At 65.8% G+C, this 10,000-nt stretch overlaps 1 non-coding gene across 1 annotated transcript in view; it reads left to right on the plus strand.

Annotated features, from left to right (window-relative positions):
• Positions 1-9,549: 9,549 nt before the first annotated feature.
• LOC135765247 (18S ribosomal RNA) overlaps positions 9,550-10,000 on the plus strand; it is a 1,855-nt gene continuing 1,404 nt past the window's right edge. The window contains exon 1 of the ribosomal RNA XR_010540577.1: positions 9,550-10,000. This exon is cut by the window's right edge and continues 1,404 nt beyond it. This is a non-coding gene — a ribosomal RNA (18S ribosomal RNA).

Here is a 10,000-nt window from a genome sequence, read left to right on the forward strand (position 1 = left end):
GGTGGGTGTCCCGAAGGGCTGCGGCGAAGGGCTCCGGAGCTACGGCCGTGGGAATATCAAGGGGTGGTACCCCGTATCTCGGCCGGGGAAAGGGTTAGAGAGGCGAGGGTTGGCTCGTTGGAAAGGTCCATTCGCGGGGCGTCCGAGGGTGGGTGTCCCGAAGGGCTGCGGCGAAGGGCTCCGGAGCTACGGCCGTGGGAATATCAAGGGGTGGTACCCCGTATCTCGGCCGGGGAAAGGGTTAGAGAGGCGAGGGTTGGCTCGTTGGAAAGGTCCCTCCGCGGGTCGTCCGAGGGTGGGTGTCCCGAAGGGCTGCGGCGAAGGGCTCCGGAGCTACGGCCGTGGGAATATCAAGGGGTGGTACCCCGTATCTCGGCCGGGCTTAGGGTTAGAGAGGCGCGGGTTGGCTCGTTGGATAGGTCCGCTCCGGTAGAGCAACCGACCCAAGGGACGAGTCGATCCGACCCAAGGCGCCCGAGCTACGGGCGTTTAAAGGTCAGGCGGTGGTGCCCCGTATCTCGGCCGGGCTTGGGGTTAGAGAGACGCGGGTTGGCTCGTTGGAAAGGTCCCCTCCGGTGGAGCAACCGACCCAAAGGGCGAAGTCCTGGGACTTTGTGCGCCGGAGCTACGGGCGTTTAAAGGTCAGGCGGTGGTGCCCCGTATCTCGGCCGGGCTTAGGGTTAGAGAGACGAGGGTTGGCTCGTTGGAAAGGGCCGCTCCGGTAGAGCAACCGACCCAAAGGGCGAGTCGATCCGAGCAAAGGCGTCCGAGCTGCGGCCGTGGGAAAATCCGCGGAGGGACCGCCGTATCTCGGCCGGGCTTGGGGTTAGGGAGAAGCGGGTAGGCTCGTTCGAAAGGTCCCCTCGGGTGGAGCAACCGACCCAAAGGGCGAGTCGATCCGAGCAAAGGCGCCCGAGTTACGGCCGTTTAAAGGTCAGGCGGTGGTACCCCGTATCTCGGCCGGGCTTAGGGTTAGAGAGACGAGGGTTGGCTCGTTGGAAAGGTCCGCTCGGGTGGAGCAACAGACCCAAAGGGCGAGTCGATCCGAGCAAAGGCGCCCGAGCTGCGGCCGTTGGAAAATCCGGGGAGGGACCGCCGTATCTCGGCCGGGCTTAGGGTTAGAGAGAAGCGGGTTGGCTCGTTGGATAGGGCCGCTCCGGTAGAGCAACCGACCCGAAGGGCGAGTCGATCCGAGCAAAGGCGCCCGAGCTGCGGCCGTGGGAAAATCCGCGGAGGGACCGCCGTATCTCGGCCGGGCTTAGGGTTAGAGAGAAGCGGGTTGGCTCGTTGGATAGGGCCGCTCCGGTAGAGCAACCGACCCAAAGGGCGAGTCGATCCGAGCAAAGGCGCCCGTGCTGCGGCCGTGGGAAAATCCGCGGAGGGACCGCCGTATCTCGGCCGGGCTTAGGGTTAGAGAGACGAGGGTTGGCTCGTTGGATAGGGCCGCTCCGGTAGGGCAACCGACCCAAAGGGCGAGTCGATCCGAGCAAAGGCGCCCGTGCTGCGGCCGTGGGAAAATCCGCGGAGGGACCGCCGTATCTCGGCCGGGCTTAGGGTTAGAGAGACGAGGGTTGGCTCGTTGGATAGGGCCGCTCCGGTAGGGCAACCGACCCAAAGGGCGAGTCGATCCGAGCAAAGGCGCCCGTGCTGCGGCCGTGGGAAAATCCGGGGAGGGACCGCCGTATCTCGGCCGGGCTTAGGGTTAGAGAGACGAGGGTTGGCTCGTTGGATAGGGCCGCTCCGGTAGAGCAACCGACCCAAAGGGCGAGTCGATCCGAGCAAAGGCGCCCGTGCTGCGGCCGTGGGAAAATCCGGGGAGGGACCGCCGTATCTCGGCCGGGCTTAGGGTTAGAGAGACGAGGGTTGGCTCGTTGGATAGGGCCGCTCCGGTAGAGCAACCGACCCAAAGGGCGAGTCGATCCGAGCAAAGGCGCCCGTGCTGCGGCCGTGGGAAAATCCGGGGAGGGACCGCCGTATCTCGGCCGGGCTTAGGGTTAGAGAGACGAGGGTTGGCTCGTTGGATAGGGCCGCTCCGGTAGAGCAACCGACCCAAAGGGCGAGTCGATCCGAGCAAAGGCGCCCGTGCTGCGGCCGTGGGAAAATCCGGGGAGGGACCAGCCGTATCTCGGCCGGGGAAAGGGTTAGAGAGACGAGGGTTGGCTCGTTGGATAGGGCCGCTCCGGTAGAGCAACCGACCCAAAGGGCGAGTCGATCCGAGCAAAGGCGCCCGTGCTGCGGCCGTGGGAAAATCCGGGGAGGGACCGCCGTATCTCGGCCGGGGAAAGGGCTAGAGGCTCGCGGGTAGGCTCGTTCGAAAGCTCCCCTCCGGCATAGCGACCGACCCGAAGGGCGAAGGCCCCGGACCCGAGGCGCCCGAGAAACGGCCGTGGGAAAATCCGGGCATAGACCGCCGTATCTCGGCCGGGGAAGGGGCTAGAGGCTCGCGGGTAGGCTCGTTCGAAAGGCCCCCTCCGGCGGAGCGACCGACCCAAAGGGCGAAGGCCCCGGACCCGAGGCGCCCGAGATACGGCCGCGGGAATTTCCGCGAGCTTCGACCGGACGTATCTCCGGCGGGCGGGGTCGCACGGACCCGAGGCCGGGCTCGTCGGAAAGCCCCGGGACGGACCTTTCGAACGAGACCGGCCAGCGCGTCCGGGCGACCTCCGAGGCGGACGCTAGGGGCGCCGGAGCCCCGGACGAGCGAAAATTCCGCGACCACCCGCCCGTATCTCGGCCCGGGAAAGGGCCAGAGACTCGAGGGAGGGCTCGTTCGAAAGCTCCCCTCCGGCATAGCGACCGACCCGAAGGGCGAAGGCCCCGGACCCGAGGCGCCCGAGAAACGGCCGTGGGAAAATCCCGCGGGGGTAGGCCGTATCTCGGCCCCGGAAAGGGCTAGCGACGCGCGGGTGGGCTCGTTCGAAAGGCCCCCCGCGGAGGAGCCACCCACCCGAAGGGCGAAGGCCCCGGACCCGGGGCGCCGGAGCAGCGCGGTAACGAAATTCGAATTTTCGACCGGAAGTATCTCGGGCCCCCGGGGTCGCACGGACCCGCGGCCGGTCTCGTCGGAAAGCCCCGGGCGAGACCTTTCCGACGAGCCCGGCCCCGAGTCCGTAGGACCTTCCCCGGCCGAGATACGGCGCCCGGCAGTTCATTGGCCGATATCTCGGAAACGGGGCGTCGTAGACGCTCCGTGGTATTGGTGACCTTGACGATGCCGGGTCAGACGAGTCGGCCGCGGGCACGGGCCCGGGGGCGCCGGCCGCCAGAGTCGGGTGGCTCGCGCACTTCCAGGCGGGCCGCTCGCGCACCTCCAGGCACCCCGACCCACTCGCCGAGGCCGACCGAGGTGCGCCGTCCCGGCCGCGGACCGGTCGGGGTCCCCTCTCGAAAGGGCAGTAGTGTGAACAGGTGCCATCGGGTATATAGGGGAAGGGGTCCTCTCGAACCAGGCCTTCGAACCCGCGCGAGCCTAGCCCGGCAAGGCTCACCCTCCCCGGCCACGGGTTCGGCCTCCGTCCCCCTGGAGGTCCGGCACCTCCAGGGTCCCCGACCCTGCCTCCCCTGCCCGAGGGGAGGCCTCCGAGGCGGGCCTGACAGGGCGGCCCTCCCTCCTGGAAGTCCGGTTCCTCCAGGGTCCCCGACCCTGCCTCCCCTGCCCGAGGGGAGGCCTCCGAGGCGGGCCTGACAGGGCGGCCCTCCCTCCTGGAAGTATGGTTCCTCCAGGGCACGCGTCCCTACCTCCGTAGCCCAGATGGGTGACTCCGAGGCGGGCCTGACAGGGCGGCCCTCCCTCCTGGAAGTCCGGTTCCTCCAGGGCACACGTCCCTGCCTCCTTAGCCCAGAGAGGTGACTCCGAGGCGGGCCTGACAGGGCGGCCCTCCCTCCTGGAAGTCCGGTTCCTCCAGGGCACACGTCCCTACCTCCGTAGCCCAGATGGGTGACTCGAAAGCGGGCCTGACAGGGCGGCCCTCCCTCCTGGAAGTCTGGTTCCTCCAGGGCACACGTCCCTGCCTCCTTAGCCCAGAGAGGTGACTCCGAGGCGGGCCTGACAGGGCGGCCCTCCCTCCTGGAAGTCCGGTTCCTCCAGGGCACACGTCTCTGCCTCCTTAGCCCAGAGAGGTGACTCCGAGGCGGGCCTGACAGGGCGGCCCTCCCTCCTGGAAGTCCGGTTCCTCCAGGGCACACGTCCCTGCCTCCTTAGCCCAGAGAGGTGACTCCGAGGCGGGCCTGACAGGGCGGCCCTCCCTCCTGGAAGTCCGGTTCCTCCAGGGCACACGTCTCTGCCTCCTTAGCCCAGAGAGGTGACTCCGAGGCGGGCCTGACAGGGCGGCCCTCCCTCCTGGAAGTCCGGTTCCTCCAGGGCACACGTCCCTACCTCCGTAGCCCAGACGGGTGACTCGAAAGCGGGCCTGACAGGGCGGCCCTCCCTCCTGGAAGTCTGGTTCCTCCAGGGCACACGTCCCTGCCTCCTTAGCCCAGAGAGGTGACTCCGAGGCGGGCCTGACAGGGCGGCCCTCCCTCCTGGAAGTCCGTTTCCTCCAGGGCACACGTCCCTACCTCCGTAGCCCAGATGGGTGACTCGAAAGCGGGCCTGACAGGGCGGCCCTCCCTCCTGGAAGTCTGGTTCCTCCAGGGCACACGTCCCTACCTCCGTAGCCCAGATGGGTGACTCGAAAGCGGGCCTGACAGGGCGGCCCTCCCTCCTGGAAGTCTGGTTCCTCCAGGGCACGCGTCCCTGCCTCCGTAGCCCAGATGGGTGACTCCGAGGCGGGCCTGACAGGGCGGCCCTCCCTCCTGGAAGTCTGGTTCCTCCAGGGCACACGTCCCTACCTCCTTAGCCCAGATGGGTGACTCGAAAGCGGGCCTGACAGGGCGGCCCTCCCTCCTGGAAGTCTGGTTCCTCCAGGGCACACGTCCCTACCTCCTTAGCCCAGATGGGTGACTCCGAGGCGGGCCTGACAGGGCGGCCCTCCCTCCTGGAAGTCTGGTTCCTCCAGGGCACGCGTCCCTACCTCCTTAGCCCAGAGAGGTGACTCCGAGGCGGGCCTGACAGGGCGGCCCTCCCTCCTGGAAGTCTGGTTCCTCCAGGGCACACGTCCCTACCTCCTTAGCCCAGATGGGTGACTCGAAAGCGGGCCTGACAGGGCGGCCCTCCCTCCTGGAAGTCTGGTTCCTCCAGGGCACACGTCCCTACCTCCTTAGCCCAGATGGGTGACTCGAAATCGGGCCTGACAGGGCGGCCCTCCCTCCTGGAAGTCTGGTTCCTCCAGGGCACACGTCCCTACCTCCTTAGCCCAGATGGGTGACTCGAAATCGGGCCTGACAGGGCGGCCCTCCCTCCTGGAAGTCTGGTTCCTCCAGGGCACACGTCCCTACCTCCTTAGCCCAGATGGGTGACTCGAAAGCGGGCCTGACAGGGCGGCCCTCCCTCCTGGAAGTCTGGTTCCTCCAGGGCACACGTCCCTACCTCCTTAGCCCAGATGGGTGACTCCGAGGCGGGCCTGACAGGGCGGCCCTCCCTCCTGGAAGTCTGGTTCCTCCAGGGCACACGTCCCTACCTCCTTAGCCCAGAGAGGTGACTCCGAGGCGGGCCTGACAGGGCGGCCCTCCCTCCTGGAAGTCCGGTTCCTCCAGGGCACACGTCCCTACCTCCTTAGCCCAGATGGGTGACTCGAAATCGGGCCTGACAGGGCGGCCCTCCCTCCTGGAAGTCCGGTTCCTCCAGGGCACACGTCCCTACCTCCTTAGCCCAGATGGGTGACTCGAAATCGGGCCTGACAGGGCGGCCCTCCCTCCTGGAAGTCTGGTTCCTCCAGGGCACACGTCCCTACCTCCTTAGCCCAGATGGGTGACTCGAAAGCGGGCCTGACAGGGCGGCCCTCCCTCCTGGAAGTCTGGTTCCTCCAGGGCACACGTCCCTACCTCCTTAGCCCAGATGGGTGACTCGAAAGCGGGCCTGACAGGGCGGCCCTCCCTCCTGGAAGTCTGGTTCCTCCAGGGCACACGTCCCTACCTCCTTAGCCCAGATGGGTGACTCGAAATCGGGCCTGACAGGGCGGCCCTCCCTCCTGGAAGTCTGGTTCCTCCAGGGCACACGTCCCTACCTCCTTAGCCCAGATGGGTGACTCGAAAGCGGGCCTGACAGGGCGGCCCTCCCTCCTGGAAGTCTGGTTCCTCCAGGGCACACGTCCCTACCTCCTTAGCCCAGATGGGTGACTCGAAAGCGGGCCTGACAGGGCGGCCCTCCCTCCTGGAAGTCAGGTTCCTCCAGGGCACACGTCCCTACCTCCGTAGCCCAGAGTGGTGACTCGAAAGCGGACGCGGGAGGGTGTACGTGGCGCACCCCCAGGCCGAAGAGAGGTCTCGTGAGCGGACGCGAGGGTGTACGACAGAAGGCCTGGAAGTCTCTGACTTCCAGGGTCACCGACCCTACCTCATGAGCCCGAAGAGGTGACTCGAATGCGGACGCGGGGGTGTACGTGGCGCACCCCCAGGCCGAAGAGAGGTCTCGTGAGCGGACACGAGAAGTACGACAGAGGGCCTGGAAGCAAAAGCGGGTGACTCGTGCACTTCCAGAAAAGGCAAAAGCGGGTGACTCGTGCACTTCCATAAAGCCGAAAAGAGGTCTCGTGAGCGGACACGAGAAGTACGACAGAGGGCCTGGAGGTAAAAGCGGGTGACTCGTGCACTTCCAGGGTCTCCGACCTTACGGCGCCTTCCGACGCGGGCGCCTCCTCCCGGACGAGCCACGGGAAGGGCCCCTTCTCTCAAGGGGCGGTCGTTTGAACAGGTGCCATCGGGTATATAGGGATGGGTGCCTCGAAGTGGACCTCCAGCGTCCTCCCTCCCTGCGACAGATCCCAAGAAAGGTCTGTGCGCGTCGGTGTGCGATGAACGAAAAACCGTTAAAAGAACTGGAACGGTTGGAACGGACGAAGGGCGTCTGATGTGAGGCAGCGCCCCGGGCGAGTGTCGGCCGAAGGCTCACAATTAAAGAGCTCATACCCGAAAGATGGGAAAAAACGATCCGCCCTGGATCATCAAGGCTAATGCCTAAAAACTAAAGCTACCTTGGGTGATGGAACTCGGCTACGGCCGCAAAACGATCCGCCCTGGATCATCAAGGCTAATGCCTAAAAACTAAAGCTACCTTGGGTGATGGAACTCGGCTACGGCCGCAAAACGATCCGCCCTGGATCAAGGCTACGGCCTAAAAACGGCAAAAAAAGATCCAAAAGTCCCTGGATCAAGGCGCTTCGGCTTAAAACCTGTGAAAAGATCCGCCCTGGATCAAGGCTACGGCCTTAAAACTGCTCAAAAGATCCGCCCTGGATCAAGGCTACGGCCTTAAAACTGCTAAAAAGATCCTAAAGTCTCTGGATCTAGGCTACGGCCTCAAAGACACACGTGTTGTGAGAAAAGATCCGCCCTGGATCTCCAGGCTACGGCCTCAAAGGTTCGACCCGACCATATATGCTCAGACACGGGCGAACACAAAAGCGTAACAACCCCTGTTGGAACCGTCGAAGGATCTCGGCGTCGGCCGTAAAACGGAAACCCCCCGGTCGTCGGTACGCGTGTGGCGGTCGAGGGCCCCCGGCCGCCGGTCGGAGCGGGCGCGTGGATAGGTCTCCCGAGCGGTCAAGGAGTCCCGGAAGCCGGTCGGGCGAGCGGCCGGCCCCGGGGCACCCTACCCTCTCGGGCGCACCGACCCCACGCGTTTCGTCTCGGTCGGCGTCCGGGGTTCCGAGACACCCTTATGTATCTGTGTGACAGACGGAGTGGCACACCGTCTGCGGCGGGACAGGGCCGCCGACCGCGATGGAAGTCGAGTGTGGCGGCTTCCAGGGTCCAAGACCCTATAGACGGACGGAGTGGCGACCCGTCTGCGGCGGGCCAGGGCCGCCGACCGCGATGGAAGTCGAGTGGGGCGGCTTCCAGGGTCCAAGACCCTACAGACAGACGGAGTGGCGACCCGTCTGCGGCGGGCCAGGGCCGCCGACCGCGATGGAAGTCGAGTGGGGCGGCTTCCAGGGTCCAAGACCCTACAGACAGACGGAGTGGTGACCCGTCTGCGGCGGGACAGGGCCGCCGACCGTTACGGAAGTCGAGGGGGACGGCTTCCAGGGTCCAAGACCCTATCTGTGTGACAGACGAAGGTGCATCGTCTGGGGCGGGACAGGGCCGCCGACCGCTATGGAAGTCGAGTTGGGTTGCTCGTGAACTTCCAGGGTCCAAGACCCTCTCTTCGTGACCGACGAAGGTGCTCTGTCTGGGGCGGTACGGGGCCGCCGACCGCTATGGAAGTCGAGTTGGGTTGCTCGTGTACTTCCAGGGTCCAAGACCCTCTCTTCGTGACCGACGAAGGTGCTCTGTCTGGGGCGGTACGGGGCCGCCGACCGCTATGGAAGTCGAGTTGGGTGGCTCGTGCACTTCCAGGGTCCAAGACCCAACGCGTTTGACCGACGAAGGTGCCCCGTCCCCGGGCACGGACGGGGACGGGCCCGGCCTCCGGGCCGCCGTGGAAGTCGAGTCGGGTGGCTCTCGCACTTCCAGGGTCCTCGACCCTATCTGTCTGACCGACGAAGGCGCTTCGTCTCGGGCGGGCCAGGGCCGCCAGCCGCTATGGAAGCCGAGTCGGGTGGCTCGTGCGCTTCCAGGGTCCACGACCCTGCCTTCGTGACCGACGAAGGCGCTCTGTCTGGGGCGGTACAGAGCCGGGCCCCGTCCAGCAGGGGACGGTGGCCCGAACAGGTGCCATCGGGTATATAGGGAAGAGCACCTCGCTGATTCTCCAAGGTGATAGGCTACCGGATCCCATGACCTCTCGAGCCCAGCGAGAGGCCTCTCGAGCGGACACAAATGCCTCGAAAAAGTCCCTCTGCACTGAGGTAGTGACGATTCTTATTACGAATGGCAAATCATCCAAGGAAGGGACGAACCCGGCTGGCCTCGGCCGTTAAACGAGCCGGCTTCGTTCGGCCGCTAAACGAACCGGCGTCGTTCGGCCGCAAAACGAACCGGCGTCGGCCGCTAAACGAAACCCCGGGCGGGACAGGGCCGCCCACGTCTCAGCCTTAATGACCCGTTACGGGGTGACGCCCGGATACGCTTTGTGTGTCATGGCCCTGAGATTCTGGAAATCGAACTGCGCCTGGGGCAGGCCTCCGCCCGGCCGACGTTAGCGCGTCGGCCGCCATGGGCGGTCGGTTCCTCCCCGACCCGGCGCTCTCGCCTCCAGGGGGGCTCTCCGGAGCCCGCCCGACCCTTTCCGCGGGAGACTCAGACGGTCCGTCAGACGCGAAGGTCCGCCACCGGCGGCCGGCGAGGGCCTCGGCGACCGAGGGCGGAGACGCCCCCGGCCCGTCGCGGCCACCCGGCCCCGCGAAACGCACCTTTCCTCGGTTACGGCCCACCCGGCCGCCCCTCAGCCTACGAGAGGGGAGAGCCACACGAGAGTGGCCCCGGTCCCGCTCCCCCCGGGGGGTGGAAACCGGGACCCGCGCCGCGTGAACCCCGGGTCAGAGCGAGGCTCTCCTACGGCTACACTACCTGGTTGATCCTGCCAGTAACATATGCTTGTCTCAAAGATTAAGCCATGCAGGTCTAAGTGCACACGGCCGGTACAGTGAAACTGCGAATGGCTCATTAAATCAGTTATGGTTCCTTTGATCGCTCCACCCGTACTTGGATAACTGTGGCAATTCCAGAGCTAATACATGCAAACGAGCGCCGACCCGGCCCGCGAGGGCCGGGGACGCGTGCATTTATCAGACCCAAAACCCATCCGGGACGCGTCTCCGGGCGCGCCCCGGCCGCTTTGGTGACTCAGGATAACCTCGAGCCGATCGCGCGCCCCCGCGGCGGCGACGACTCATTCGAATGTCTGCCCTATCAACTTTCGATGGTACTTTAGGCGCCTACCATGGTGACCACGGGTGACGGGGAATCAGGGTTCGATTCCGGAGAGGGAGCCTGAGAAACGGCTACCACATCCAAG

This window comes from Paramisgurnus dabryanus, unplaced genomic scaffold (genome assembly GCF_030506205.2).
Source record: "Paramisgurnus dabryanus unplaced genomic scaffold, PD_genome_1.1 h2tg000180l_1_63998__unordered_in_group9, whole genome shotgun sequence".
NCBI lineage: Eukaryota > Metazoa > Chordata > Actinopteri > Cypriniformes > Cobitidae > Paramisgurnus > Paramisgurnus dabryanus.